This window comes from Schistocerca gregaria, chromosome 6 (genome assembly GCF_023897955.1).
Source record: "Schistocerca gregaria isolate iqSchGreg1 chromosome 6, iqSchGreg1.2, whole genome shotgun sequence".
NCBI lineage: Eukaryota > Metazoa > Arthropoda > Insecta > Orthoptera > Acrididae > Schistocerca > Schistocerca gregaria.
In genome coordinates this window covers 311,267,981-311,287,671 of record NC_064925.1, presented here as the reverse complement: position 1 = coordinate 311,287,671, position 19,691 = coordinate 311,267,981, and the positions used below count along the sequence as shown (strand labels likewise).

At 43.5% G+C, this 19,691-nt stretch overlaps 1 protein-coding gene across 1 annotated transcript in view; it reads right to left on the bottom strand.

Annotated features, from left to right (window-relative positions):
* The window catches only part of LOC126278863 (uncharacterized), a 165,711-nt gene extending 147,552 nt beyond the window's left edge, over window positions 1-18,159 (bottom strand). Inside the window, exon 1 of the mRNA XM_049979138.1 lies at window positions 18,000-18,159. The gene's annotated coding sequence lies outside the window, so the exon portion shown is untranslated. The remainder of the gene's footprint in view (window positions 1-17,999) is intronic.
* Window positions 18,160-19,691: the final 1,532 nt, after the last annotated feature.

The window sequence follows — 19,691 nt, the reverse complement described above, 5'->3', positions numbered from 1 at the left end:
TTATAATTAAAAAATTATGAAAATTCTCCTATTTGACCTATTCCAAAAACCTCATGAGAGAAACTTACAACATATAAAGAGATGAAATAGTAAAATTTTTTTGAAAATAAAACTTCAAAGTTCATTAAAAAAAGCTGAATATATATAATCAAAGGATTTTATATGTAAACTTGTTACTTTCATGTAAAGCGTGGTACAAAATTTCATTGCCAAGTCTTCAAAATTGTGGATATGGTGGATTTTTGAAACAGTGTGTGTTTTTCATCAACGTCCCCCCTTAACAGTTCAGAGGGACACGTGTCGTGTCAGCACCAGCATTGTCATGTCGGAAAATGGCACCAAGATACTATTGTATGAGAAGTAACATAAAAGCACGCTGGATGTCTGTGACGTGCCATCGTTGCGCCAGAGTTTCCTCAATCACTACTAGCCACGAACTGAAGTCACACCTGATGGCTTCCAATACCACGACACCAGCAGTCCACCGCTGTCCCTCTCCAAATCATTGGAAGAATGGGACTTCTCGGCAGGTCCCACCATCCTCGCTCACGACGCTCATACAGTATAGTGCAGAAAAGCGATTCATCTCTGAACGAAATGTATTTCCTGACCTGCTTACTGGTCACGGGACCAATCCAAAAGCAGCCGTTTGTGTTTCTTGTTGACGGTAACCTACTGATGAGGTGGTAATTCCTAGTCAGACTGCTGCTAGTCTGCGAGTAGTGGTGAGGCAACACGCAGAATGTTGTACGGAGTCCATTACTTATTCTGGTTTGGGACGCACAGACGTGAAGGGGTTAGAATGCGCTTGGTGCACAATACAACTATCCTTCCTTGGGGTGATTAAACGTGACCGAACATTGACGACGAATACGTCAGACCTCACGTTCCCACGCAGTCAAACGTCGAGCCATTGTCACATCCGAATGCCGCACAAGCATGAATATTGTGCAATTCGACCAGCCATCCAATGAGGCCGATATCGCACTCGGTTCAAATGGCTCTGAGCATTATGGGATTTAACATCTATGGTCATCAGTCCTCTAGAACTTAGAACTACTTAAACCTAACCAACCTAAGGACATCACACAACACCCAGCCATCACGAGGCAGAGAAAATCCCTGATCCCGCCTCACACTCAGCCAGCTCTCTCGCTGCTGATAACACTGTCTCATGCAAGTACGCGGAATTTCCATATCTAGCACAAATATCACTCAGCATCTGACCCGCCTACATGAAATGGCTGGGTCTATTACCCATAATGCAACTGAAGAGCCAGCGTCCAGGGAAACGCTCTGTCTTTCGAGATGATCCTTGTGATTCGGATTCGTGTATTGGCTTGCAGTGGATGATGGTAGTGGAGGGGGCGGCTATCATGATATAATTGTATGTTTGCTTACGAGTACTTACGACTAGCGCCTGAACTGGTTGGGGATGGTAGTGACTGGTGCTCTGTGATCAGGGTTGTCATCCCTTCCCAGAGAGTTGATGAGATGATGTGGTGATGCGTTAGATGTTTCATAGAATTTTAATGATTTCTGCTTAATGAGATGATAGAATGATGGCTGTCCTAGCATTGCTCTGATCTCCTCGTTGCTCGAGAACCACGGGGCATCTGGAACGATTCGGAAGGTTTTATTTTGAATAATTTCTAGCTGTTTGAGACTGGTGTCTGCTACCATGTTCCACGCTTCTGAGCCATAGAGAATGGCAGGATGATTGTCTTCCAGATTTTGAGTTTGGCAGGTACTGTAAGTCCCCTGCCTTTTAGAAGTGGATATAACTGAAAGAGCCGGGCAGAGCCCTTGTTTCTGGCCTCCCTGATGTGGTGTCTGAATGTCAGATTTTTGTCAAGTTTCAGCCCCAGGTATGAAACGACATCTTTCCAGGGTAGTACCTGGTCGTTGTGTCTGATGTTAATTATGGGGCGTTTGATTTTGTGACTGAATAGGATTGTCTGGCATTTGTCAGCATTTATCTTCCACAGATTGCACCACTTCGTCACTTTATGTAGGTTGCGTTACAGGCTGTAGGCTAGATAGTTGATGTCCCTGCCACTGTGGTACTGTGCAGTATCATCTGCATACCGGGCTATGTTGCCGCCCAGCTGTTTTGGCAGATCGTTGGTGTACAGGAGATATAGTAGAGGGCCAAGCACAGATCCCTGTGGGACACCTGCTTCTATGGGTTTTAGAACACTGGTTGCAGCGGCTACTGCGGAGTAGAATTTCCTTTCTACTAAGAACGATTTGATTATCTTTAGCAAATGGAGTGGGCACGCTGTTCACGACGCCTTATATATCCTACAAGGCCTGGTAACAACACAAACCACGAACAACTCTAAAGCAAACTGGTGGCCGTTATACCTGTCACAGAGAATTTCAGTTCTAATGATTTACGCACTGGCAGATGGTGCGTACATATACGAAGTTAAGTTTACAGTCGACCATGCCTTTCCGGTGCTTCACTTTTTTTGCCAGACAGTGTGACTACAACGCCCCATTTAAGGGGATGCCTTATTTTCTGTGTAGAATTTATTTCCAATACTATTGCAGCAAAAAAAGCACAGTTTCTAAATGTACTTACACAAGCCACATCATTGCACATGAATCAGCTATTATATAGCTTTCGTGTTGTGAGATATACGAACAGCTAATTGTACGAATATTAGCTGAGTCTGATAAATATTGGCAAACCATCGGTGGACATAATAAAAACTACAAGCGCTTCGACCGAGGTCTTAGAAGCTTTGCACAAAACCTCTACCGTGTAGTCAAGAGACGATATCGTCTGTTTCTGCCTCGGAGAAAAAGCTGTTGAGTTCCGCGCTGCAGTGAAGACAGGAAATAAGGATGACATACAAACTGTGTCGAAAGCAGAGCCGCAGAGTGGAATATACGTTCTGGGAATAATCTTTACGCTGTGGCTAAGCGATTTCTCTCCACGATGTCTTTCGTTCCGGGAGGTATGCATGGGACATTCTGTGACGTTAGGAGGAGGAAGACGGGGATAGTACTTTTTAACGATCGGTGGACAACGCGGTCATTATAGACGGAGCACAAGCTCGGATTAGCGAAGGATGGAGAAAGAAACCAGCCTTGTCCTTTCGAAGGAACCATCCCGGCATACGCCTTCAGCGATTTAGCGAAATCATGGAAAACCTAAATCTAGATGGCCGGATACGGGTTTGAATCGTCGTCCTCCCGAATGAGAGTGCACTGCGCTACCTCGCAGTCAGTTTGGATAATAGGAGAAGCGCAATGAGGGAATCATAAATGCCAGAGTGCGTCCTATGTCGTGGTGAACTGCAAGTTGTGCACCAAAGTCAAGGTTGGGAGTTAAGGGTCTTGTTGCGGCACACGGATTTAAGAAACCAGGGAAGTTTCGGTGTAAAGGTATTGCTCAGAGTTTTATTCGATATATCGACAAGGTTCAGGAGTTCTCGTATTGACTGATGCTAGTGTTTGTACAATGAGGGCCACTCGACTTGTTTCCGGTCTTCAGTTAAATTTCATCAGGTACGGTATCAAATTAAACTACAAATTTCATCAGGTATATGGCATTTTCGGAATTACAGCTAACCGTACTGTTCCCTGCTTATGGAGCTCCCATTATGTTACTCTGGTCCTGGTGCCTTTAGTGTTCGCAAATGTGACAATGAGTTCTGCAGTTATTTCTGCAACAGTCGCCCTCTTATTTTTTTCCACGATTCTCTTCAGCGAACGTCCACACTTTCGTCGACGTGTTGACTCCAGTTTTGCCTATCTCTAAATAAAACTAGATTTTCACACGTTCTCAATCGTACTCTCTCGTCTTTGGCGCAAAGACTGCCGCCATCTTTGCTTACAGTATGTTCCGACTTCCATTACCTTGGAGTCGGGAGCCCAGAGTTTAAATCATGAAGGCAATTCGGTTGCGTCGCGAGATCTACTCGACTACCGCGAGTGACGTGACTACGTGCGCCTACAGTGTGCCCTGCGAGCCGGCTGCGTACATCACTCTGAGACAGTTTTTGGTAAGCTGGCCACACAAACTGCCGTTGCAACGATTCTCGGTTACTCTGACGGCCAACCAACGTCTGGGCTCTTTTCCTCAGAGTAGCTTCGTATCCAGTTCGAACTCTGTAACTTCCACTGTCACTACTATTGTAATTTACACGAATTCTTTTTCCCATTGAGAACAGGCTATCACTACTGACGATACGGTATTGCACAATGGTTGTTTTCCCACATTGTAAAGGTTACGTCAGATTTATTTTGTTTTACGGAGCCAACATACCTAAATTAATTAGGCTTGTGCCTGTTACTTGTCTGTAACCTTCACTTCCGTCCCTAATTGTTTCAACACTTGTCGGCTTAAACACCTATTGTAGGTCCCTATTTTCAGTACTGCCACTGTCTTTGAAGATGAGTAAATATTGATGTGGAGAGATGTTGAGTGTTAGAGCAGGGGCGACCACGGCGCTGCAAACTTGACGCGCGCAGCGTGTGCGAGCGCGGCCTGCAACTCGGCTTTGCTCGGTCTTTCTCGGAAGTACCCGAACGGCGCGACTTCGTGGTTAGCGCTGCGGTGCGGGGTTTTGCTTTCGGCACAACTCTCTGAGTTCGGCATTTCGGCAGAATAGTGGTGTCAGCGCTGTTTACCCTTCGCTATTTATTCATAGTATGAAGGACGTTCACAGGTCCAGTGGCTGTTAACACAATATGAGGCACTCCAGCGATCTGTCGTCACAATCCTTTAAAAAGAATAGAAGTGACAGAAGAGAGGGATGAGAATTCTCAGTTTTCATAGGCGTTGGGTGAACGTGTTTACACGAAACGAAATTACAGTACCAAGGATAAGGACAATGAAAGAGCAAAACATTACAACGGCAGACAGACGGGATTCGTTTTCTGTGCACCGAGAAGCACTTCGTGTGAAATTTGCAGGCATGGAGCACTTGAAGCAATTGGTGGTATGAATTTATGAAGTTGCACCTACTACTCCATTTTCAGTTGCAACTGTTTACAATGGAAATGAATGAAGATTATGACGACTTCATATATTACTGCAAAGTATTTTCGTTAAGTCAACCATTTTTCGATGTAAATCTCTCTGTTGAATTCATGAAGGAAAAAGGAGTACAGGAATGAAAATTAGAAAACCCGCAATGGATTGCAGACTTCGCGTTTTAGGTGGACTTAACCTCACACTGCGCACAGTATAACGTTGCAATGTAACTTATTTCTGATTTGTTGGGGGTGCATTTAAGAAGAAAATTGCTTCGTAGAAGGGGCACATTGTGACAGTCAATCTACTTCCCTAAACACACTGCGATTAAAGAAAGCGCGACATTTGAAGAACACATTGTGGTCTTACAATAATCACAATGATAGTTTTATGAAGGTTTTGAAGGCACTGTCAATCTTACATCTCTTTTCGAGACCGTTTGCTATTTCACCTGAAAGCACCTCTGTTCATGTACACATGTAACTTGTTGACCTGCAAGATAATTCAGGTTTTAATTACATATATTTTTACGTTAAAACTGTCCAGGATGTCTACATTGCTTTTCTCATATTTTCCAGAAGTGCTACAATATTTGGACCGAAATACTTGTGTGAAACACATTTTTCGACTATCAGATTAAATAATCCACGATTACCTGGCAACTTGTGCGAAAGTCTGTGATATTGTCTGCATCTGTCCGTATGCCGACAGCTTCAGAACGCCAATAATAATTAATTAGTACTGAAAATTTGTTTTGTTTGTGGTCTATGTTGTTGAGAAATGTGCAATATAAACCCAAGTCGTACACAGTAAGACTGTGACGCTATTTAAATGCGGCACCTTCGCTGTTTCCCCTCCTTACAGCATGGCGGCGGGGAAAGTGTGAAGCTGCACTTTATCACTCGGACTCGGCAACGTCGAGCGAGCCGAAACCTTTCATTAATATAACACCAATGGCATCCCAACATTTCCTTTAATATGAATTTCATTCGAGCCTTTTCAGTAAATCGTAACTCCCCTTTATTCTTTAAGCACCATACGAGCTACAGACATGGCGGCGAATCCTTATAAATATATATTTCCAGAGTTACAAAGAAAATTCATTTGCGCTCTCTGTACATTCATAAAACTTAAAACAAGTGGCATTTATATTCAATGAATTATAAGATTGCATCTTACAGCACCACATATCGACTTTCTTATTGCAGTGCTGTTCCTGCGGTACAGCGTATCTTGCAGCTTATCTGCAGTACAGCTTAACAATTAATCACCTAGGCTAAAATTATAAGATAAGTTTACTCAAAATTAAAAAAAAACACAAAAAATTCCTATCTACCGTAACAAGCCATTAGGTTGAAATTATTAACATCAACGAATTTAAGTAGTAACTGCGATCTTCAGCATAATACACTGACGAGAAAAAATCCCAACACCAAGAAGAAGTTGTGCGAGATAGACGAAAGTTGGCAGCCTTATTTCTCCATCTGGAAGATCACGTCTACTGAAATTTCACGCCAGTCGCAAAAGTTGCAAATCAGTTACCATGGAGATTAGACTCGGCGACTTGATGTAAATCAAGAATGCATTTAAGACGACGAAGACACCGCTCACTGATTTTGAACGAGGCCGCGTAATAGGGCTACGAGAAGCTGAATGTTCCTTCTGCAGTACTGCAGAAACACTTGGCAGAAATGTAGCCACTGCACGTGACTGAAGGAGCTGTGGTCACGGAAGATACGGTCGCAAGTAGACCAGGCTCTGGAAGCAAACGTAACACTACCGACGGCGAAGACGGCACATGGCTCTGGCTCATCGTAATGCTTCTGCAACCTAATTTAATCTAAAGCCAACAGGAAAACGTACTATAAACACACTTTCATGTGTGGTAGAATTTACTAAGGAGCACACTGTAGCCAACCAGAATGTGAGGCGCCGTATTGACGCTGTCCACTGTGTTGTGTACGAACAGACTGCTTGTTCCGCGAACAGTGGCGTCGAACTGGAGGAGCGGCCGCTCCCAGAACTACATCGGCGAGCGCCCTCAAGGAGGCTAGAAGAAACAAACAGCGTCCACCGGATGCCGCTAGAACGTATTTGTTCGCGCCCTATACCAATATACTGCCGCCCACTGCGAAGCGAACGCCATCAAATTAGCACGAAGCGAGGCGAAATGGTGCACCCCAGTCTCGCCGAGAAACCTAATATACTTCGTCGGAGTTCATCTGCGGCTTTAGTTGACGCTACTGACCGCCAAGGTTTCTCCTGTATCTCCCATCCGACACACTGAGTCTATACTGCATTAACCTAATGACTACCCGCTGTGTCGCCGCAGCATTAAACAATACACACACACACACGCACGCACACAAACAAACAAACAAAGAATTTGCGGAATGTGCGAGAGGATGTCAAAAAGTAAATTATACAGAATCACAACAGGCAATGTTACTTTTACCGGATGCTACAGTACACTTTAAAGTGACAGAGACTTAGTCATTAAGTCTTCGTACGGATCGTTCTATCAAATGTTTACTTCAGTGACGATAGAAACCCGCTCCTTGTTCACGGAGCCATTCGACAACGGCTGTGTGAACGTTCTCATCGTTGGAAAATCTCTTTTTCCCCCAGTTTTCCGCTAAGATGGGAACCGGACACGGTGCAAGATCTGAACTGAGTGGCGGTTACCAATAAATCTCCTATCGAAAATGTTGAAGTAAAGTACACGGTGAAAAGTATTTAAATCGACGAACTCTGGGAGGTTGTAGGGGACATTTAAACAAATATTTTTCCCTAATGTCATTTTTTCCTATGAGGATTATTTAAACCGGTGGAGGCCGCATTAGCTCTTCAGTTGTTAGAGGCCATATTACGATCTTCAGTTGTTAGAGGGCGTATTACGCTCTTCAGTTGCAGGCAACTACTGTCCACCAGTGTAGTAGTGCCTTGTCTCTGTTTACTAATGGAGCGACACACCTGGAGTGAGTACACTGATACGGTTGGTGCGTACTACGAAGCACACCACAACGGACGAGCTGCACAGCGGGTTTATCAACAACAATATCCTAATTCCCGTATCCCGCATCATACGACCATTGCTGCTGTGTATCAACGTCTTCGTGAGACCGGGTCATTTAGCAGATTAGCAGGTCAGGGACGCTGTCGCACGGTAAGAACGCCGTAATTTGAGGAAGCTGCTTGCAGCATGTGGATCAGGATCTTTGAATCAGCACTCGTGAAATTGTACTTAACATGGAGACGAATGAAAGAACAGTCCTTCGAGAGCAATTATTACGTCCATTTCACTTACAGCGTGTCCACAATCTGGAACCAGTTGATTATCCACCCAGAGCACAGTTTTCGCAGTAGTACCTGGAACAGTGTGAAATGCATCCTACTTTTCCATTCTCTGTGTTGTTTACCGATGAAGCAACGTTCGGGCGTGATGGAGTCTTCAACATTCACAATTCGCGTGTTTGGATATAACCCACATGCCACAGTTACTAGCGCTCATCAAGTGCGGCTCTTCGTTAATGTGTGGGTCGGTGTTGTTGGGGGCTGTTTAATTGGGCCATATCTGCTATCTAGGCCATTAAATGGCAGGCACTATTACAATTTTCTCGCCAGAGCATTGCCAAAATTGCTGGAAGACGTTCCGCTCCCTACAAGACAACGCATGTGGTTACAACATGACCGGGCGTCGGCACATTTCAGTCGTCGTGTGCATCGATTCCTGGACCGACGGTTCCCAGAAACGTGGATTGGCAGAGGTGGTCCTGTGCCATGGCCTGCTCGATCCCCAGATATGTCCCCTCTGGACTTTTTTGTATGAGGACAGATGCGCAAACTTGTTTACGCAACTCCTGTTGCATCAGAGGAGGCTTTGGTTGCCAAGATAGTAGCAGCAGAAGGAACAATTCAGGATACTTCTGGGGTTTTTGCCCGTGTCAGACAGAACATGATCTGACGGTGTAACCTTTGGCTGGCCGATGTGACCGAGCGGTTCTCGGCGCTTCAGTCTGCAACCGCGCCACTGCCTGTCATGGACGTGAGTGATGTCCTTAGGTTAGTTAGCGTTAAGTAGTTCTAAGTTCTATGGGACTGATGACCTCAGATTTTAAGTCCCATAGTGCTCAGAGCCATTTGAACCATTTTGTGCAAACCTTTGTTTACGTGTCAATAGAGGCATTTTTGAAAATCTACTGTAATTGAAATTGGGTTGCGTTAATGTGTTGTCTCTTAGTCATAAAAAATGGATTAGTGCTTGTTGGTTTAATTAATTTGCCGCCAGAGAAATCTTCCTCTACCGGTTTAAATACTGCTCGTGGGAAAAAACGGCATTAGGGAGAAATATTTGTTTTGATGTCCCCTACGGCCTTCCAGAGATTGTCGGTTTAAATACTTTTCACCTTGTATAACGAAGCAAAGCATACCGAGTAAGAACTTTCCACAGTAAAATTTTTCGATTTTTTAAATTTTTTTTAGAAAGGTCATTTGCACTTTTTGAATAGCTTTCTTCTCGTATCTGTTCAGAGTACAACTCTCCATACCATGCAACAGAAAAGGCACCATCCTTGCATTACAAAATTAAATTTGCTGTATAAATGTGACTTCTAGGCTATAATTTATATTCTCTGTCAGTTGTTTCTGATGAATACGATGGAGTCTATGGTATAAGGCTCCAGTTTTTACTCTAATCTGACGTGGCAGTAAGACCGGAAACATCTTTATATAAGAATATACAGCCTACAGTTGCAGGTTAACTTCATCGTTTACCTAGGTTTCAACGTTAGTATAACGTGTTCTTCAACAGGAGCCCTACCTTGTAGGAGACATTACCAATATAAGGAACAGACAACCATTTCTTGGTCTGATCGTGGGTTTGAGTATTTGTGTTTACTGAAGTCGTTGTCCTTTTTCGCGTTTTCTTATGATTTAGTTGCCTCACTATCTTTGTATCACAGCCATTATTCTGTGCAATACTCTCGAGAATTTGTGATTCTTTTTCGAGGTTGACATCTGACAACGGGATAGAAATCGCCCGATGGATACTAGAATAGAAAAACGCCATTTTATGGGCTTGGGGATGGGTTGAATCGGCCGGGATGATGATGATTGAATAAGTTGCATTCTGAAATATGTTGAATCTAATTTAGCATCTTTAATAGTCAATGTTAAAAGAAGATAATTTAGTGATATATCAGCTGATTCTAATTCTTGTGCGAATTTTATTTTTCATGTACTGTTAAACGTTGCGAAAATTTGCTTTATTTCTTCTGTAGAGTTATTAACCAGAAGAATATTATCCACGTATCTCGCATAAAAAATAATGATGTGCACTAATTCCGGGTAATTTCGGAAAAAAACCAATTCCAGAGAATTTATAAAATTTCAGACATGATACATCCAAGTGGACTCCCCATATCTAGGCCACAAGGCTGTGAATATAATTTTTTATTGAATGAAAAACAGTTGTATTTAAGAGTCGTTCTAAGCAGTAAAATTAGCTCATCAATTCCTATGGTAGATAATTTATTGTGGTACCTTAAGTTTTGTTCTGTAATGTTCAAGGTCTGATCCCACTGGTACGTTTGTGTACAAGCTAATGATGTTAAATGACACCAATTTGGTGTTTTCGGAACAAGTTAAGGTTTGTGGAGCTAAAATTGACTCCTTAACGTCGGGGGTTTGGGGTTCATGTTTATCAATGCCTTTTTTCTAAATTCTCCGATCAACTTCTTAGTATTTCTAAGACTCGCTCTAGTATCCCCAAACCTTTAGAGATAACTACAATTTTCAGATAGATGTACAAACCTGAAAAATGTACGTTAACAGTGTTGCGTCTCGGAAATTGTTCGGAATAAATCATATACCCACATGACGTCTGTACATGGTGCGAAATTCAGTACATAGATTTACCACTGGCAAAAACAATGGCTTTAACAAAGCTGGGCATCTGGTCGAACATAGCTTGAGAAAACGGGCAAGTTATTTCATGCTGCTGCAGCTGTATGTGAGATATGATCAGAAGCAGTAGATGGTGGCCAGCCAGTCTCTCGGCAGCCCTTGACGACATGTTTTCAATGGATGAGAGACCTGGAGATCGTGCTGCTAAGGACAACAGTCTAGCACCTTCTTGTTGCGTTACCTTCTTGAAAGATGTCACAGGGACCCCGAGGACAGGGCACATATTGATATCCAAATTACCAGCCATTCAGAGGTGATCGTGTTGTGTTACGCAGTGGAATCCCATACAATGGTCTACATCTATATCTACACCATTCACTGGAAACCATCTACGGTGTATGACGGAGAGCACCTCTCGAACCACTAACTGATGCCCTTTCCCTGCTCCACTCACAGATGGCGCGTGAGAAGAATGAGTGTGGGTAAGCCTCTGTATCAGCTCTAATTTCTTCAGTTTTCTATCGTGGTCGTTTCTTGAGACGTATGTGGGGGGAAGTTGTATGTTGTCCGACTGTTCCGGAAAGAATTCTCTCGAAATTTGAATAGCAAATCTCTCCGTGATGCACAATGCCTCTCTTGTATCGTCTGCCACTGGAGTTTGTTGAGCACCTCAGAAACGCTCTCGTGTCGACTAAACGATCCCGTGACGAAACGCACTGCTTTTGATTGGACCTTCTGTACCTATTCCACCGGTCCTACCTGGTAAGCGTTCTAGACTCATGAACAATACACTCAACAATCGGTGGAAGGGGCGCCTCGTAAGCCACTTCTTTCGTAGAAGAGTTACATTTTCTTAAGATTCTTCATGTGATTCTGAGTTTTGCATCTGCTTTTCCTACTGGTTGTTTTATGTTGTCGTTCCACTTAAGGTCGTTCTGGATAGTTACTCCTAGACATTTTACGGTAGATACGGTTTCCAGCAGTTTGTCATCAACAGTGTAGATGTACAGCAGTGGATTTCCTTTCCTGTGTGTACGCAATATGTTACATTTATTTACGTCCTGGGTCAGCTACCAGAGACTGCATCATTCATCAGTTTTCTGTAGATCATTGAGCAATTCCAACACGCCATGCCATGTGTTGTTCTCGTATGGTGATATCGATTGCAATTTGTCACTGCCAGTTTTTCTCGACGTTTCTACAAGTTGATGCTACAGGTAGAAACAGGAATTATCTGAAAAGAGGATATGGTCGCACTCCTGTCTCCAGCCACAATTAGCTTTGTATCAGTACTGAACTGAAAATAGTATACAACAGTGCAGCAACGGTATGCGCCGTGTGTCTTGTTTGGAAACAAACTCACAGTACTCGCTGTTGATAACAATATTGCCACTTCACTCATCATCCTCTAGCTTGCAGCCTGTGCTGAACGGTTCTGTCTTGGGTTTGTTTTCCGGCTGTGTTGGTTTTACTTTTACAATGACACACTGCAGTATGGGTATGTTTACCGATGAAGAGTTAACGCATGAGCACTTCGTGTATGGGTTCACTGAATGCAGTGACAGGGCGCCATTACGACCCCTACGCTGAGCTGTTCCCGCAGTGACGACTACCACATCACGGTCCTTTTGATCCTGTACATAGGCGTCTGCGAGAAACAGGGTGTGTTTTAAGTTTGGATGATTGCATATTACAGTTTCTTCATTACTGTGAAGGTATTTGCAGAGAAACGAAGGTACTTGGATAACAAATTGAATAAATCATAATTACTTTATTACTCCGCACGAGCCGCAGGAGACCTTCGGTCTACTGTTCCAAAATAATCAGGAAGTGTCGCTGGAGTTCTGGTTGACCCTCTATATAAAACGTGGCTATGCTATCCTGCATGGCTACAAACTTGTTCGGAAATTCCCGTTACGAACTTCTAGGACTTGAAGGGGGGAGTGAGTCGATAGAATTTTGAACCGGGGCTCTTGTCCGGGAACATTCCGTTTCCGTGCTACAACCATTTAAAAACATGTTGGTAGTGCAACCACTCTTACAAGTAACTGATTCAGAGTGACGTAGTACTTCATTTGTTTTACAATTCCACTCATTAATAACCGAAGAAGCAAAAAGGAAACTTGCGGCCTCTTCCAGTCCGTCTGTGTACCGTCTCCTGGGGCACCACAGTTACGCCTGCTGAAGGTAGAGGTACCCCTTTCTCGAAAAGCGTGTGCGACAGTATCGAACGTTGGTGAGAACGATCTTGATAAAGGAGACGAGCAGCTCTTTCATTACCTTGAGATTCGCCATACAAGAGAATCATATCGGTGTATTCTACAAAGGCGTACTCAACCATGTTGTTCTAATATTCACAGACGCGTGAACGAGGGTAGAACCAGGTCAGAGAGGTAGGACAGACGTCAAACGACATCAGCCAATCTGACGTAACCAAACATGATTTCAAACGGTTGTAGCACGGAAATATACGTACTCACTCCCCTCTACAAGTCCTAGACGTTCGTAAAGCGAATTTCCGATCATCTACTAAAAGGTGCACCTCTTTCTTTTCATGATCGATTCAAAATGCATAACTTTCTTTACATCAGTTCCAAGTAATTATCCAGGACAGTGCAGCTATAAATATGTAAGGCGAATCTAAATGCCACCAATACAATTTCGAAGATCATTCAAGGATAAAAAAAATGGTTTAAATGGCTCTGAGTGCTATGGGACTCAACTGCTGAGGTCATAAGTCCCCTAGAACTTAGAACTACTTAAACCTAACTAACCTAAGGACAACTCACACATCCATGCCCGAGGCACGATTCGAACCTGCGACCGTAGCGGTCGCGCGGTTCCAGACTTTAGCGCCAGAACCGCTCGGCCACCAGCGGCCGGCGTTCAAGGATATTTTCTGAGTATTTTCATATACGAGATGAGAGATCGCTGATGTCTCGTAACGCAGTAATCGCAATTTCGTCAAATTTGCTACCCTATTTATCTTTGCATCCGTATTGCACTGAAACTATCTGCACAGTAGTGTAAATTTATCTTTCTATCCATATTTTATTGAATATATGTGTACAATAGCACACATGTAGACGATAAGCGGTGCGTGTTTACACTGTAACGATTCACCAGAGATTATCAAGCTTATTGTAACTGTTACAGAATACTTTTCATTTAATCCTTGCCGACGAGTACACAAGTTTCCCGCATATCACTTTGCTAATACTGGGAGTGTAAATTTTACAACACTTTTCAGTTGTCTCCGTCATCTGCTTCTTCCGACAATCTTTCTACTAGCCAGATCAACCTGGAACAAAACTTGTCTTTTCCTGGAGTAGTACCTTCTTGGCCCGCCCGGTTAGCCGTACGATCTAAGGCACTGCTTTCCGGGCAGGAAGGCGTGCCGGTCCCCTGCGGATTAGTGTCGAGGTCCCATGTGCCGGCCAGTCTGTGGATGTTTTTCAGGCGGTTTTCCGTCTGCCTCGGCGAATGCGGGCTGGTTCCCCTTATTCCATCTGTCTCCTCGTAATATTGGTCATTGAATAAAAAGTAAGTGGATGTCAACACATGTCGAATTAACTAATCTCTTTCGGCATGTGTTGACATCCACTTACTTTGTATTCAATGACAAGTATTACGAGCAGACAGATGGAAGTTGCGATGAGAAGTCCGTTGTCTCCTGTGATCGCAAATTTGTTTATGGAAGACTTCGAGGAACGTGCATTGGAGTCGGCGCCTTTGGAACCCGCCTGTTTCTTTAGATATGTTGATGATACCTTTGTTGTTTGGCATCATGGTAGGGAGAATTTGAATGCCTTTCTAGAACATCTGAGCTCGATCCACACGAACATTCGTTATACGATGGAGGTGGAAGAGGATAGTTGCGTTCCCTTTTTTGACGTGTTGGTTAGGAGGAAGTATGATGAATCACTGGGACATGCAGTCTACAGGAAACGTACTCACACCGACTTGTACTTACATGCTAATAGTTGTCACCATCCGGCTCAGCGTGAAGGGGTACTTCGTACCTTGGAACACAGGGCACATGCCTTTTCTGACGCTGAGACTTTGCCAGCTGAGCTGTCCCATCTGGAAGTTACATTTCATCAAAATGGTTATAGTGATAGACAGATTGAACGTGCGTTGCGCTATCGACCAACTGAAAATCGGGTGAGCTACAAACCATTCACGACGTGTAGCTAGATACACACTCTTAACGAATGCGTATATAATCACATCGGTGTGACGGAGTGATGAGAACTGATAGAATGTGATGGCACGCAACCGAATGCAAAACAGTCTGCCATGGAGCTTATAGTGAAACTAGCTATTCTTTATGGAGTGGCTGCAGATAATACGATAATATGTTTTACATGCAACGAAAATACCGATATCCAGAGGCTAAATTTGACTAGTGATTCCACGTGGTATAAATAGCAATGTTACACACTTTTCAGGAGAGATAGTTTTCTATAAGCGGTATGATTTTTGTACGTAGGCCAGGAATCCAGCAACAGCAAGTTATTTTGACCAGCTCTTAGTCGAAGGCAGTGCTCATACCATAGTACTAGTATTAGGTACTGCCCCTGCAAGATCACGCACGCAAGGAAGATTCGTAGGGGGCAGAGAACTTACAAACATTCCGTAGCACAATAAATAACATTCCAGCCAATTTATCACCCAGATTAACAGTCAACATAATAGTACACGAATGCGTTAAGCCATTGATGTTAGTTGCTCTTGATGAACTGTCTTGGTATCTTTGTGTACCAGGGTTCCTTTCATATGCTTTCCTCTTCAAGTCCCAATTGGTCGGAATTGAAAACAAATTCCTTTCTGAAGGATGCGAGAAGTTTGTTTAACACATCTATAAATTTTCGGGACAACTACGCAGTTTTCTGGGCATTGGCAAGCTGATGCTCTGTTTTAAATTTCGTTATCTCACGTCTTGCCAATTTGAAGCAACGGTTGCAGTTACGCAACAATCCACTGCTTCCCTTCAGATCACTGTAATCTATATCTCGCCCAATTTAATGTGCATAACGCAGTAATTCACTATCAGGCATATTCTGTAAATTGTATGGATCATAGTTGAAACACGTAAACATTAGTTTTTGTTGCAAGTGCTCCTTGTCCTTCCTGGAATATCCATATTTTTTTCTTATGGACTACATGGTCATATTGTCGGCAACTTAATCGAAATACGTTCATAACTTTTTTTTCTACTACGCTGTGGAAGGTCTTCCATGTGCATAGTCACGTTTAGTACCCAGTCCTTGGATAACGTTTGTCACTGACTACGTCTCACTGGAACCGGGACTTGTGGCTCTCTGTCCGACAAGTCTGATGAACCACATAGCTCAACACCTGTTTGCTGGCCGATGTGGCCGTGCGGTTCTGGCCGCTCCAGTCTGGAACCGCGTGACCGCTACGGTCGCAGGTTCGAATCCTGTCTCGGGCATGGATGTGTGTGATGTCCTTAGGTTAGTTAGGTTTAAGTAGTTCTAAGTTCTAGGGGACTGATGACCTCAGATGTTAAGTCCCATAGTGCTCAGAGCCATTTGAACCATTTTGAATCAACACCTGTTTCAATACCAGTTTCACTTGTTAAGCACGCATCGTCATCATTGTACTTGTTATGTACATTGTCCACACACTAGAGCGTATATAACACACATTCCACTGACTCATATTGCAGAAACGCTTATAATTCATCTGCCACTTCTTTCTCACTTTGCGAAGTTCCTTGGGCTCCTTTCCGACTCAATTTCAACTTCGACAACCGCTGTTGTAGATATAATGCAACGTTTGTTTCGTTTATCGTTGCTATTGCTCTACGTTATATCAACACCACAAGCACTGTAGCACGGCGATGAAATACTCATCGACTGGGCAGTTGGACTGGGCTTCATAACCTCATGCAGTGCCTCCATTCCCGCCCACTATTACCTTTTTCTTGTCAGCAGTCTATGACTGGTGTGACAGGACACGCCACATTTTCCTCTCCTGTGTCATCATCTTCATCTCAGAATATCACTTGCAACCAACGTCATTAATTAGCTGCTGGATGTATTTCAATCGCTGTCGTCCTGCACAGTTTTCACGCTCTACAGCTCCCTCTGGCACCATGGATGTTATTCCCTGATGACTTAACATATGACCTATTATTGGTCCCTTCTTCTTGCCTGTGTTTTACGCATATTACTTTCCTCTCCGATCTGCGCAGAACTTCCTCATTCCTTACCTTATCAGTCCACCTAATTTTCAACATTCGTTTATAGCACTTCATCTCAAATGCTTCGATTCTCTTCTTTTACGGTTTTCTCACAGTTCACGTTGCTCTACCATACAATACTGTGCTATGCTCCAAACGTTACCACTAGCAGCCAATAATTTGGTTGCATGGAAGACAATATGTGGAGCGACGAATGCCGTAAATATCAGTGGCTTTTTGTTACCTCGAACTAACGGATTTCCTTGTCACTCATATTGTTATTTTAAGACTTCAATTTCCTCTCATTTACCTTACAACGTGCAAATGAAATTTTACGTCTTCGAAGAATATACAGTATAAGGAATTATTTTGCCTTCTGATGTGATAATACAGTTGTGTTACCTAACAACATTGGGTTCCAGACAAACGTGCTGCGACACGAAGACTGTTGCCCTTTCCTTGAAATGGCAGGTTATGAATTCACTGCCTGCAAGACTTGGACCATTCTATTCAAATGGTTCAAATGGATCTGAGCACTATGGGACATAACTTCTGAGGTCATCAGTCCTCTAGAACTTAGAACTACCTAAACCTAACCAACCTAAGGACATCACACACATCCATGCCCGAGGCAGGATTCGAACCTGCGACCGTAGCGGTCGCGTGGTTCCAGACTGTAGCGCCTAGAACCGCTCGGCCACCCCGGCCGGCGACCATTCTATTGCATGACCAAGAGTTCAGTGCTCTGTAACACTAAGATATGCCCAAATTTGAAATACTTCCACTTTAATTGGATAACTTTAACTCCTTCTCGTACGTATTGTGACTTCGCCGGTTTTGATGCTAGGGGCCTCACATCTAAAGTTAGGGAAAGGAGAAGGCTGTGTGGGTGCTCACCTTGGGCACGCCCTGCCCCTGCTGCTGCTGCTGCTGCTGCTGTTTACTGCGCGTGCGGCTGCCGCCTGCTGACTTGAAATGCAGGCGGCGCAGCGCCGAACTGGCAGTCGACAGCAGGTCGTGGTCGCCGCCGCCCCCGCTGCCACCGCCTCCAGCGCCTCCGCCGCCTCCGGCCGCCCCCGAAACGCTGCGCCGCCCCCCGCTGCCGCCAGTTTTGCCGCCGCCGCCGCCCCCGCCGCTGCCAGCGCTCACCGAGCCCTGCAACATACGAGCAACGCCGTCGTCACAAACAACACAACATTCTACCGCCGCTTCTTTTTTCGAAGTCTCTCCTAGTTTGGCCACCATAGGGAGCTTTGGATATACTACTGTCTATTTTCTATATGCCTGACTGATTGTGTTTACCTGTCAGTGTATGTGTGTTGCAGTTTGTTTTGTATACAGGAAGTTTGAATAAAAACGCCTTTGTTCGTCTTCTTTCTTAAATTACGCGATGCATTGCATACCGTGTTGCACTATCTTCAGATGGAAATCGTCTAATATATAATTTGCATTTGTTATTAAGTGAGGTGAAATCCATTTGCCTGTTATTAGGAAGTTAGATGTTAGGTTTTGTATTTCGTGAAGCAAGTGCGGAAAATATTTGAGAAGCAGTCGAAAAAGAAAAGTGAAAAACTTACCGAACACACAAGTAACAAAATTTTTCATCTTCTGAGGTCAGAATTCTTTGGGTTATTCATTCTGTCTGTCACTCAAGGCGTGCATTTGTGTACACATTTTACAAACATTTTACAGATGTAATTGTCGCAAGCGTCTGAGATCTGAGTTTTAAGACCTTGACACATGCAAGGAATAAATTTAATGTAAGTCTTTAAAATTTCTAAATTAATTACGGCTAGAGGACTCTCTCTGTTCGTTTAACAAAGATAACGCTTTTTGATTTTCTGGAGGTATATTTCCAGTTCTTGTAACAGATTTCTCGAGATACAGAAGGTAACAACTAATTTTCTCATAACAGCAAAGTGCACATCACCTCACTCAAAAGCAAATGTAAATAACGTGTTGGACGCTCTGCATGTGATTATGGTCCCTCACAGGGTCTCATATGCGTCGTGCAATTTAATGAAACACGAAAACATGTTGTGTGAATACGTTACCTACTTTGAGGAGAGTTCGCTAATGAATGGTAAGGAAGCAGTGGGCAGTGTTTTGTATGGCAATTGGTGTTTTACATTTTTTCTTAACGATACTGGCAGCATGTGTGTGAACTTAGTCATTTGCTCCAGCTCTTTGTTTAATTGCGTCAAGTTCATCATGTATCCAGAGGTATGTTAATGACGCTGTTAGTTAGATCTCTGTATGCAGGATACCTGTCTGTTGTTGAGTGGCAGGCTATGTTTGTGAAGACGTATATTTGTTGTTTCCTTTGCTAATTTCATGTTAGAATAATCGTGTTACCATTGATTTCAATTCAACAGTCAAATTTATGTTTATCTTATATTTATTAAGTTCATCAAGCATGTTGCTATAATCATTTGTGTCGCCATCTACGAAGAATAACGCCTCATCGACATAACGCCTATATAAGGAACAATAAAAAAATTTCCGTTTGAGGTCGTTGCTGCAGCTTATATGCAACGTAGCGCGAAGCCGATGTGGGTTTATAAGCACCGACATGTACGAAAGGGATTG